General features: G+C 34.6%; 1 protein-coding gene across 1 annotated transcript in view; it reads left to right on the top strand.

The window, feature by feature from the left end:
- The window catches only part of LOC126677331 (uncharacterized), a 75,931-nt gene extending 64,423 nt beyond the window's left edge, over positions 1–11,508 (top strand). The window contains exon 13 of the mRNA XM_056105473.1: positions 11,496–11,508. The gene's annotated coding sequence lies outside the window, so the exon portion shown is untranslated. The remainder of the gene's footprint in view (positions 1–11,495) is intronic.
- The last annotated feature ends 2,177 nt before the right edge of the window (positions 11,509–13,685 follow it).

Here is a 13,685-nt window from a genome sequence, read left to right as displayed (position 1 = left end):
TCTAATGTTATGAGAAATTATTAAAGGCATAAAAGCCAAAGTTCTATAAACAACATCATACCCGAGTGTGAGTTTTAGAAAAATTTACCAGCCTAAGATTTCCCGAGAAATCGAAAGCAATTATAATCACCCAAGTGAAATAACCTCAACATGATAAAACACAGCAAATAACATCCAAGTGAAATTAACTATCAATCATAGCAGCAACACTAAATAATGACTGACACACATCACCTATAGGATGTAGGCTGAAAGTTTGAAAACAAAAGATGACGTTTCAAAAGACAAGACACGAATCCTAATTCCGCAATAGTTCCTAAGACACGACATCACTTATCATGCCAAACTAATAAACACATAACATGCATAAGGCCTTGGTTTGAAACCAAAGCTCTGATACCAACTTTGTCACGACCCATTTTCATGAATCGCGACCGGCGCTAGGGTATGGGTATGGTTGTACCGAAACCCGTAGCTAGCCTTGTGGATAACAAACATTTATCATTAACAACATTGTACCTGCATAAAACCACATGCTCGGGGACAACCGAGACTTCAACATAGTCTAGCAATTTATATGTACAGCATATAAATAATAAATGCTCGGTCAACTCCGAGTCTCTAACACGGCATAAATATTAAATAACCAAAGTTAATATAATAATACCAATAAACAAATAATCCAATTGAGTTAATCTGACAACAACTACTACAACAAGTAAGACTTCTAATTACTACGGCGGTCTAAAAGTAAAATCACTTCAATAACTTTAATAAAATAAAGTAAGACCTCCGAGGAAATAAAGAATCGGAGACCAGTTGACTCGCTCAAATCATAACCCTGGAAAAATTGGGAAAACAACGGGGTCAGATATACTGAGATGAGTTCACACAACTATATACATTTATTAAGTGAAAACCTTTAAAAACCTTAAAACATTTGTAAATCAATTTATCATTATGGATAAGCATTGAAACCCTAAACCACAAATATCTAAATCCAATTGTCGTGGCGGTGAGACGTATCTCTATAACCGATCCCCGACTGTCACTCAAATAAACATGTGAGTCCCAGGAGACGTATCTTCCACCGGCGCCCTCACTAAGGCGAGACGTATCTCAAACCTACCTCAATACCATATGATCATATACCGGTGCGCACGCAGTCTCGATGATGCCCATCGAGTAGCCCGTTCCAATTCAGATCCATAATGTTGAAAACAGTTCGACAACTGTATATACAATATATCTATATATGCAAAAATACAATTTACTTAATAAAGCGGTAAATAGCGATATAAACTCACTGCTTGCTCATCCACGTGATAACCTGGCAAGCAATCTAATCCCGGTTCGTCTCCGAAGCACGAACGGTCGATGAGTCTAGACAAGGTATAAATAATAATTAAAAACATAACCTAACTCTAGGGAGTACTAGACACCATGTAGGACTAGCACACGTAATAACAAGCTAACGTAACTGAACACATAAGGTTCATACGCATCCAAACCATAACCCAAGTTATAGAATACAAACCATATAAGTTTCCATTTCAAAACACAATTTGAATAATTCAGAAAACAGTTTTAAAGAACCCAAGTTTAAATTCATACCAGTGAGTCAGCCGAGTTATCAAAACTTCCAAGCTTCTTCCCACTTGTTGGGCGACCATAGTCAAACCCAACCCAAAGTTAAATTAAAATAAAACCCAAGTTTACATTCTGAATAACTTGAATGAAAAGTATAGTCTTTTAAAAGAAATAACACAATCCATCGTTTAGCCAACAATTGACAAATCACACCATACTAACACAAGTATGTTAAACATCTTTTAAATGAACCAAAAAGGATTAAATCATCCATTTAAACGTCAAACTCAGATTTGAAACGATAATCAAATCATGGCAATAACTTGTCTACAGGCATAATCAACACGAATGAGTATAACACAAACAAAGCAATGCCAACATGTCAAGAACGATACAAAACAGCCCCAACACAATAGTGGGCAGCAACTAGATCATTAAAGAGTAATCAACACAACAACAAGGTGAAATAATGCATTACAAGCCATATAATCAACCTATGATTTACCAAGCATGTCAAAAATATACCATTGATTCACACACATAAGATCAGCCCCAAAACATGAATTTCCAGCTCTCTATAACAATGCTAAAACAACAATTTAACAACCAATTAACATATGAAATCAACTAGCACTTAAACCCAACAATTGACATGAGTTCTAATGATTAAATCAAGTCAATCTAATGCTAAACACCCTATTACAGAATTGACATGAAAATTCAGAGATCGAGTTCAGCCATAAACATGGGTAAATCACATTAGAACACAATCTAGCAACCTAACACATGAAGCCCTACTCATAATCAAGGGATAGCAACACATACCGTTAAGAAGTAAGATCAGCGAAAAAACCAAATGAAAACAATGAATCAACACCCACAACATGCTAGAAAAAGGGTTCGAATAAATTAACAATCGATATACGCGATAAGGAATTGATTTAACAAAGGACGGAATGTTAGAATCGCTTATCAAATACAAGAACATGAGAGATATCAAAAGAATTCGTATTTCAGAGAGTCTTTTAAGTGCCTAGGGTTTATAAAATAACTGGGGGCTGATATGGATTGGATAAGGGTCTATTTATATGCTCTAACACAATTTTACAGGTGAGGCGCAATGGGAGGCGCGATGCGAGGCGCGTTCGTCCCATCGCGCCTTCACCAGGCGCACAGAAAACGTATGGGCCGCATTGCGAGGCAACGCGCCTCAATTTTTGATCCAACGGTCAACTTTGTCTTGGGCAACACATATCCTAAAATGAGCCCGATCCAACGGTTAAATTGGGAGATATGCATGTTTTCTCAAAACATGTCAGATTCAGAAGGTATACGAATACATCATCGATTATAAACTGAATACAAATCAAATCGCCATCGAAAACTCACACGACATATGCGACACATACAAGATACAACTCAAACCCCAAATAAAGTGTCACACTTGCTAAGTTCACCATTAACAATCCAAAACTAAGTCGGAAACACAACGAAACCATGACGGAAAAAACACGGGATATTACATTCTCCCAAACTTATATAAAATTCGACCTCGAATTTAAAACAACACAACCCGCGTAATAACATATCATAAAACTCTATGCTGTCCGAACGAGAATGCGCATAGCCAACGTAAAACACATAAAAAGATACCCAAGGTAATCAATGATAGCAATAATAACAATTCTGCATAACAACTCTGTCTTTTAAGAAGATTCCTCAACCGAGTCCAATCCAAACTGTAATCATAGGAATTTCCATGCTTAACGACCTAAGTACTTGCGTAAGCAAAACTCAAAAGGTTGTTCCTCGAACAATAACTCTAAAGTAAACCACTACTTTCATAAACCGAACAATCTCAAATGATCACAAAAAGTATCAACGCTAACTTCCACTTAACATAAAACGATAATACCATTTCTAGGTGAAACCAAATGAAGGAATACAAACTCTCCCACATGAAACTCGACTGAAATTCTAAGGATAATCAAGAACGAAACCTTGAATCTTTTCAATGATAACTCTAACAAAATTTTCACCCAGAGAAGGTTAACACAAGACAAAACACACCGAAAATATATGGGGTATTACAGGTGGGGGACAGAGGGGGCGGCAGATGTCGGCGGACGGTGGTGGTCGGAATAAAGAAAAAGAAAAAAAGAAAGAGGAAGGGAAGAAGAAGGAGAGAAAAAGTAAATAAAAATTCTTTATTTTTATTAAAAATTAAATTAGTTATTTAACTTTTAAAATTAAAAGATGTAACTGAAAATTAAAATTATTAAGTATTAATATAAGAAAGAAATAAATATTGAGGGTTTCTTTTAAAACTTTTTTCATTTTTTTTTAAAAATGTATTACATTTTTTTTAAAAAAATGTAATACACTTGCTTAGCTAAGAAAACAAATAAAAGATATAGAGAGGTAAAAAGTTAATATTATAATACAATAGAACACTTATATTATTTTTTAATAATTTATTTTATTTGAATAAATTAATTTAATTTTTTTATTAATATATAGTGACCAACTGGTGCTTTTTTTTTAAAGAACTTCATTAATTAAAAGCGGATTAATCAGCTAGTGTATAAATTTTGATATTTGAAGAGACATACCTCATCCATCTAGACAAACTACAAGATTTTATAAATATCTCTACCCTAATGAATTAAATTTTATTTTTCTTTAAAAAAAGTCCAAATTAGTCTTTCATTTGTATTTTTCCAAAGTAAAAAAAATATGATGTAATCCTTCTATTTAATTGTTTTTAATATTTTCATCCTCACATTAATTAAATTGTCAAAAAATTTAATCTTCGGGTACAGATGAAATATAAAAATTAAAAATAGAGTATAATTGAAAATTTTTCTAAGTCCGTATAAATAAAAAAAGTTATAAGGTGGTGGTTTTTAAATAATTAGGCCAAATCGATGGATTATAAATCAATGAAATTTTAATTTATGAATTTTAATTCCATCATTTGGATTGAAAACCAAATCAATGGATTTTCAACATAATTTTTCTTTCACTCTTACTTGGAATAATTATAATACACGGATTTAAGATATTTTTTCCATTTTTACGCCCAGTTAGATATTTAAACACTAATCATTTTATAGCAATTTCTTCAAAAATACTAAAAATTAAAATTATATTTTATATTTTTTTGTTTTGTAACACAATAATACATAAATAAATTTGTTAAAAAATTATTATATAACTATATAATTAGTTAATGTCACAATGCACTAAACATACCATTATTTACGGATTAAAACTATTATCAGTAAAAAAAATTAAAATAAATTTAAGAGATCCTAAGTTTTTATGGATTCCTTCTTTGTTACCGGGGTCGAATCCGGGCTGTTTCCCTCTCGACGATGAAGCTTGATACCCCATCGTCTCACTGGCCGACCAATAACATTTATAATAAAAATTGTTTTAAAAAGTACTTATAAACTAAATAAGTAGTTTATACCAAGTCAAGCATAAGATTTGTCATTAATTTCAAGTTTTCAGTACATATTCGGGAAAAAAGAATACTATGTCCAACTTGTTCTGGCTGTCCATTTCACTGATCACGTGTGCTATGTGTTGTAAATGCTCGTATATTTATGAAATCATTTACTTAAATTAAACATATATATAGGAAAATTTTGGTTTAATATCATCGTCAAATAAATTATTTAGAAAAGTAGTATTGCCTATATTTAAGAAGAATTTAAATAGTTTTTGATCATACTTGCACTTGCATCATCTTCTCAGCCGAGGAAATCCTGTCTTGTCAACTTCATTATTCAACAATCTTTTTTATTTGCAGTTTTAAAGTTAAAATTAGCTTATATGAAAGTAATTTTTTCATAATTCAATCTAATGATATATTAAGGCCTATTTAGTAAAAAAAATAAAAAGAGAAAGATTGACCAAATAGTGTAAAAAAAGAAATATTAACATTGAGTGTAAGCAATTTTTTTTATCTTTGTTGATATAATAAAGGCTTAATGGCAAAAAAAACCCAAACCTTTACGACTTGTTGCAATTATATCCAAACCTTTTAATTTTTGCAATAATATCCAAATTGCATTATTTTGTTGTAATAATATCCAAATTGCACTTTTTTGTGAATTTTTTTGAGTTTTTTGCCATTTTTTGGAACTTTTATTATATTGCTATACATCAAAACATAATAATAGCCTAATATCTTAATTGAAAACAACAAGTTTAGTCATCAATTTGACTATTATTGCTACAAAAAATGCAATTTGGATATTATTGCAACAAAAAAATTGTAATTTGGATATTATTGCAAAAATTAAAAGGTTTGGATATAATTGCAACAAGTCGTAAAGGTTTGGGCTTTTTTTACCATTAGGCCTATAATAAACGACACTCTGCTCTCCATCCTCTTCTTTGTCTCGTGTGTACTGGATAAATACAAGTATAAGTGTTCTTTTGCTTCTGGTCTCCTCAGCTGAAGTGAAGAACTCAAAAAACAATTTCAACTCTTGAAAGGCCTTTTGGCATTCATTCCAGTCAAAAAATTTGGCGTTTTTTAAAGTTTGAAAGAGAAGCAGACACTTTTTTGCCGAGCGCGACATGAATCTCCCATAATTGTCACACTCTAGTTCAAGTTACACCTCTTGGGCGGATTTTGGTGATTGCATATCCATGATTGCATGTAGTTTTTCGGTTTTACTTCGACCCCCTTTTGAGAAATGAGATAGCCTAAGAATATTTCAGCCGGTTCTCCAAACGCACACTTGTCCGGGTTCAACTTTAACTTGAATTTTTTAGTTTTTCAAACACTTCTTCTAGATCTTTGGCATGGTCTTCCACCTTGTCCGATTTCACAATGAAATCAACCACATAAACTTTCATGTTCCGACCTATCTAATATTTAAACATAAAATTCATCAATTAATGGTATGTTGCCCAAATATTTTTAGCTCGAAAGACATTTTTTTATTGCAATATGCCCCCATTTGTTACAAAACTCATTTTCTCCTCGTCGTCTTTGTGCATAGGAATTTGATGATATCCATGTGCGACATCAATGAACGAGTAATCCTCATAACCCCTCGTTGAGTCTACCAGTAAATCTCTGCTCGGTAGAGAATATTTGTCCTTTAAGCGTTGCTCGATTTAAATCTGTAAAATTAATGCACAACCTCTATTTTCCATTCGATTTACTTATGAGGACCATATTTGATGACCAAAGGCTTATTCGCCTTATTATTATGGTTATCTGTCAGTCTACGAAAAAGAGATCCTATATATTGTTTACTATAAGTAGAAGATTTTGAAAGTTTATAGTTTAACCATAATAGAAGAGGTAAACAATGACGGGACATTGAAATTTTATGGTGGGTATTTTCAAGATGAAAAGAGTCTGTATTCTCAAAAATATGATGGCTATTAGTTTTGAAAGAGTAATGATTTTCTTAAGTCTTAAACATAGACGATAAACAGTCGACGTTCTCTGCCATATTTGCATATGACGTGCTATTAATGCATAAATACACCAGTTGTTTTTCACATTTATGCAATCAATTTAAATTTAATTATTCTAAATGGACTAAAATTATTAATATGATGTGCGTAAAATGATAAAAGGATAAAAATGAGAGAGTATATAACTAAACTCATTTTATCAAATTTAACTATTTTTTTCTTGATTCTCGTATCTGTCTAATTGGCTATTTTTTTAGAAACAAACAGACTAGTAATTATTAATGAATAACTTTTTAATACATATATTCCCTACGTTCTCTTATAGTTATCCCTTTTTCAATTTTTTTTGTTTCAAAATATTTGACTATTACAAATTTTAATCACAAATTTTAAAAATATTTCCTTTTTTGTCCTTTAATTTAGTCAGTGGAGTAGAAAGAACATTGAACAAAGGATCAATTCACCCCCTCAACTTGGCACGAAATATCAAATGAGTCATTCTCATCGCTTTTGGTACAAACAGACCCAAAAGTTGCGTTTTCGTATCAAAAAAGCCCCCAAGAGAGTGAGCTTCTTAAATTTCTTTAATTAACTTAATTAATCATATCTTCATTAATTAAAACTATAATTATACCTTAATTAAACTAATAAAACACATTTAACTCTAATTAATTATATTTTATTAAAATTCATCAAAAAAATTATATTTTACTTAATTGAAACTCTTAATTATACCCTAATTTATTCTAATAAAACACAATTAACTTTAATTCATCCCTCTTCTTTTGCCGGAATTTAATTTTCAGCCGATTTTTTTTCGGTTCTCGCATGGGTCTGCTCTTTGCCGGAGCAGACCCATCTGGGTCTGCTTCGCCGGAGAAGATCCATCTGGGTCTGCTCCACGGTGAGGAGCAGACCCGATCTGGGTCTGCTCCTCCACGACGGAGAAGCAGACCCAGATGGGTCTGCTCTTTGCCGGAGCAGACCCATCTGGGTCTGCTTCGTCGGAGAAGATCCATCTGGGTCTGCTCCACGGTGAGGAGCAGACCCGATCTGGGTCTGCTCCTCCACGACGGAGAAGCAGACCCAGATGGGTCTGCTCTTGAGGAGCCATGCTCCTCCGGCAGCCGGAGGAGCACTGCTCCTCCTCTACAATTTTTTTTAAAAAAAAATTAGATATTTTTTAATTTAGGTATTGATTTAGTAATTTTTTAAAATAATGAGGACTATTCTAGACTTTTAACCAGGAGAGTGTGTTTCAAACGCGGGTTGAGAGTGGGCAAGAATGAGAGAGTGGCTGATTTGATACGAAAATGCAACTTTTGGGTCTGTTTGTACCAAAAGCGACGAAAATGACTCATTTGATATTTCGTGCAAAGTTGAGGGGGTGAATTGATCCTTTGTTCAAAGAACATTTATTAATTTAGTTAGTGCCATAAAACGTCTAAAAGGGAGCGACCTAGTCTGCGACTCAGCCTCACCGTATTCCAGTTCACTTTCAGTAATTGTTTCGACAAAAATTCACATCAGACCCCCCGAACCTAAAATGCTATGTGTTCGTTAGTGACTGACCAATGTTACTGCCGGAAAACCATTGTTTAGCAACGGATTGTTCCGTCGCTAAACACAGTAAATCCGTTGCTAAACCGTTTAGCGACGGCCTTCGGCCCATTCCTCGTCGTTAAACGGTTTAGCGACGGTAATGGATCCATCTGTCGCCAATTCCTCAAATTACGTCGTCAATGGCTGTTCCAGACGACGCCATTGGCGACGGAGGCCGAGGAATTTGGCGAGGGATATTTCCCTCGCCAATCCGTCGCCAATTCCCTTGGAAACTAACGAGGAAATTGATCTGTCGCCAATTTGGCGAGGGACTTTATCTTTATTGTATTTAGTGACAGATTTATCCGTCGCTACATATAAAAGAATTCGTCGGGAAACTCACTGTTTTTTGGGTCAATTAATTTCCATTTTCCGACATATTTTTTATCTGAAACCTGTAAATTACATACATTTACAAATATAGAACATGTATTATACCAATATTTCAATTTAAAAAACGCTGTATCGTCATAAATATATAATATCATAAAACTTGTTTATCGATAAATAAATGTATTAGTCAAACTGTATATATATATAGACACACACACACACACACACACTAACAAAATAAGAAACTACTAACAATACAATCAGTAACGTCGCCATCAGTACGAGGTGGGGGAATGGATGTTCACCACACTGACCCTGTCTACGCAGCTCCGCGACGACCTCGGCGACAAGCTAAAAGCGGGTAAGGTCCGACAATAGCTCTGCTCGGACCTCGTCTCGACCCTTTGCCCGCAGCTCTGTACGTACCTCTGCCCACAACTCTGTATGAAGATTCTCCAAATCCGCTGCCTGTGAGGATGAACCTTCGCCAGTACGCCTACTGGAGCTGGCCTGCATGGCTATATACTCTGACCCGACAGAGCCAAGCCCGTATATGCGCTACTTCTTCACCCCTTCAAGGGTGAGAAATAGCTGGTTCACATCGACGAGGGTTGATCCTGTGCTCCCCTCCGCCGCCTGCATAGCGTCTTGCATCCGCTCCTCAAATTGCTCATACGACAACAAAATGAACCCAATAAGTTTAACATCAGTTTAAAAACAAAAATTAAATAAAATTAAACGAGTATTTGTAAGGCAATTTTGGCAGCATTTTCTCTATAAATGGAACATCACCCATTTTTCAGGGACGTCTTATAAAAACAAACATTATATAATCTACTGCTCGGGGGCAATCGAGACTTCAACAACATTTTATAAGCAATAAAAAATAATATTCATTTAGATATACAATTAACTTTCTAACCTAATAATTGTCCAAAATTAATACGAGTTACTTACATCAATCTTCTTGACTCGCTCATTGAAAAATTGTGTCTGATCGGTCTTCCGTGAGACCGTGTATGCATCCGATGATGGACCTCCGCGAGATTGGCTTCACGTTCAAGCTCTATCGCATGTTAGACAATCATTTACATTTCAAGTTATAATACAAATATTACTAATACGTTAATTTACTAAATAATTAGGATTAAAAACATACAAAAACATCAGCATGTCTCAGGCCGGACATAGAACCTCCGGTATGACATACCGGTCCTGTCCCTGGCCCGCACGGGTCGCTCATACGATTGGATCGTGCCTTTGCCGACTTCTCCAAGACTTTTTCAGTGTCCCATTCCTTCTCCCATACAGCCTACACCTCTACGAGTACAGTCGTGTCCCTCATACATCCACAAAGTGGATATATTATCGTCGTACCGGTAGCGGGCATGTTTCATGAACGTATCTCTGATAACGCTCTCATTAAAAGAGTCGGTGTCCCACCAGAAATACTTTTGCAAAGTTTTTAATAACCGTATAAAAAGTGTTAGTAAACAGGAAATTAAAACAATTAATTAAAAAAAATTCATTACCTTAAATCCTCAAGCACTATCGGGACACGCAAGAGGTGTCGAACAATCTGTCCCTGCGTATTGAAAGTAAATTTGCAGTTAGCTACAATAATATTATATAAAAAATATTTTGATAAATAAAAGTTATTTATCCTTACCTCCTCGCATTTGGTCTAACAAGAGTCCTGCCGAAAGCATCCAGTACATGTTGCGGTTATGCTGTAGTAAGAGCCCTCGAGCACGAGCTCGTCTCCCAGGAGCGGGCTGCTATGCCCCCTCAACCTGAGCCGCTTCCTCCTCATGAAGGTCCTCCTCCTGGTCAGCCTCGTCTACGAGCGCGAGTCTTGGAAGCGCGGGCTGGCTCGGGCCCGACCAGTATTACCAGTGGCACGTAGTCCTCGCATTACTACAAAAAAGTACATATTAAACACAGTTAGCATGCATGAAAATAATTTTATAAACAAAACCATACTGACAAACAAACATTTCAGCTATGTAAAACCTAGTTAATACGTTTACCACGTCACTACTAATAATCATCATCCTCGTCATCTTTTTTGTGTGACGACATCACTAGTTCTTCCTCAATATCTACTTCGTCTGACGGCACTTCCTCTTCCGCTTCTAGGTCAATCAAAATCACTGGTACTTCATCTATTATAACATTTAGTGGGGGTTCTACAATGTCGTCTTCAAACACCTGAGTGATGGCCTCAGGCATTTCAATCTTTGATTTTGCCTTCATCCTACAAACTGACCACCAATTTTTCCTATTTTGTCTTTCACTTGGATAGGTGCAGTAATGTACTTGGCCGGACTGCCCTACTAAAATGAATGGTTCATATTTTCTATACTTCCTCGTATGATTCACATCCACAATGTTATATCAAGGATGCATTGTCATACAAGCACCATTTGTTCGATAATTGTTATATTTCTAACAAAAATCGGGCAGCATTTCCCCTAAAAATGAGCATCACCCATTTTTTAGAAAAAGCCTGCAAGCAAACAATACTTATACAAAAATATCTAATACACAAATTCAAGTAAATTATATCAAATTACGATTACTATTAAATTAACTAAATAATACATAAACTTCCAATTCATGCCAAATTACGATTAGGATGACGATTACTAATACGAATTTCAAATTATTAAAATTAAATAAGCTAAAATAAAGAATTAACCTAATTTTAAACTTAATTAACTAACTTACACATTAATTAACTTCAAGTAGCTTAATTAACATTAGGTTGTAGAAAACTAAATTTCAATTATATAAATTTAGTGTAACCTAATTTTAATAATTAAGTCATTTATAACCTAAAATTAACCCCATTGTAACATAAAAACAACCCAATTTTAACATAAAACGAAACTAATTTTACATAATTTATAACTAATCTAAAATTAACATAATTAATTATATTTTCAAACTAACCTAAAATGAACCTAATTAATTAAGTTTTATTACTAACATAAAATTAAACTAATTGATTACATTTAATTAACTAACCTAAAATTAACTTAATTATAATAAAATTAAAACAAAACACTAACCGGTGGAGGTCGGCGGTGGAGGGCGGCAGTGGCAGAAAAACAGCAGTGGAGGTCGGCGATGGAGGGCGGCAACGGTAGAAAACAGTAGTGGAGGTCGGTTGTCGAGGGAGGCAGCAGTTGTAAATTAAAAATATTTATTAGAATAAATAAAAAACAATAAAAATAATAAAAAAAAGGAGTAAAACGTACCTTGACCATCAGATTATAAGGGGCGGCAACAAACGACAGCCAATGCTTTTTTTTTAAAATTAATACAAACTATTTTAATAATTAAAAACATTAAAGAGAAGATAAAAAAGTGTGCCTTGAACCGGAGGTGGAGGAGCAACGCCATAGAACTGAAGTTGGCGGAGAACGGCTGGGGGTTGGTGGCTGATTTTCTTAGGGGGAGCGGAGGAACGAAAGTTGGTGACTGAGTTTCTAAGTGGAGGCGAAGAACGATAGTTGGTTAGGAGAAGAAGAAGAGATATGCTGGAAAGGCATGTGGCTACTTTTTAGGTTTAAACGCTGATTACCGACGGATTGCCGACGGATGGAATATATTGGTAATCCCGTTAATGAAACGTTGCGTTTCATTAACAGCTAAATTTAGAGGGATAGTGAAATCCCTCGCTAAGTTTGCCAAGTGAAACACAACGTTTCACTTGGTAGTCTCTTTCGCGAGGGATTTCACTCTCCCTCGCCAAATTTAGCGAGGGATAAGAAAATTCCTCGCCAAAAAGACCAAGTGAAACACTGCGTTTTACTTGGCCATTCCCTTTAGCGAGGGATTCTACTATCCCTCGCTAAATTTAGAAAAGGGGAACGTGAATTTTTCCGCCCATCAATTTCTTTATTTTTCCGACGGATTTCAAACTTCGTCGCGAAATTTTCCGACGGATTACAAAATCTGTCGGGAGACGGCCTCGTTTGCTTGGCGGGAGCATTGGCGACGGAGTAGCGTCCCTAACTAAATTTCGTCACCAATTTCTGACTTAGCGACGAATTGTCTATCCGTCAGCAAAATTCGTCGCCAAATCAGTGTTTTTTAGCAGCGTGTGAACAATCAAACCTAATATGTCAGTGCTAAATTGATTAGTCCCTATTGGACATATGATATTTTAGATTCGGGAGTCTGATGTGAAATTTTTATATAACGTTAATTATTTTTATCGAAAAAAGTTCATAAGGATTTAGATTTAAAACCGAACTAAACGTGAGTGTCCAACATGTACATTTACCCAAACAAACAATCCATGAAAGAAAACTAACTCGAGTTTATAATTACTTTGCCTATTACACTTCTAATCACATTGACCTCCACTTTCTCAAAGAAAAATAAAAAATAGAAAACCAAAAATCAAAGAATTTAGGTAAAGTGAAATCACGCACACTGTTTTTGACAGTGCACCCTTCCTTATAATTCCCACTAAAAACAAATGTAAGCAGCCGCAGGGAAAGCACAAATTTAGATAATCTACTTTAATTCTGTACATATAGAAAATTAAATGCTTTTTTATTTTAAAAAATACATAACCAAAATAAATTGAGTCTATTAATTTATTAATAAATATTTTAGATAAATTATTAAATTTATTAGAGATGGTGATTGGAGTTATCTTCTCTTTGTCACATGCTAAAATTTTAATGATTTTTAGT

The sequence above is a fragment of the Mercurialis annua genome, linkage group LG4, assembly GCF_937616625.2.
Source record: "Mercurialis annua linkage group LG4, ddMerAnnu1.2, whole genome shotgun sequence".
NCBI classification, from domain to species: domain Eukaryota; kingdom Viridiplantae; phylum Streptophyta; class Magnoliopsida; order Malpighiales; family Euphorbiaceae; genus Mercurialis; species Mercurialis annua.
Note: the sequence above shows the minus strand (reverse complement) of the source record. Positions and strands in the feature narration are given on the sequence as shown.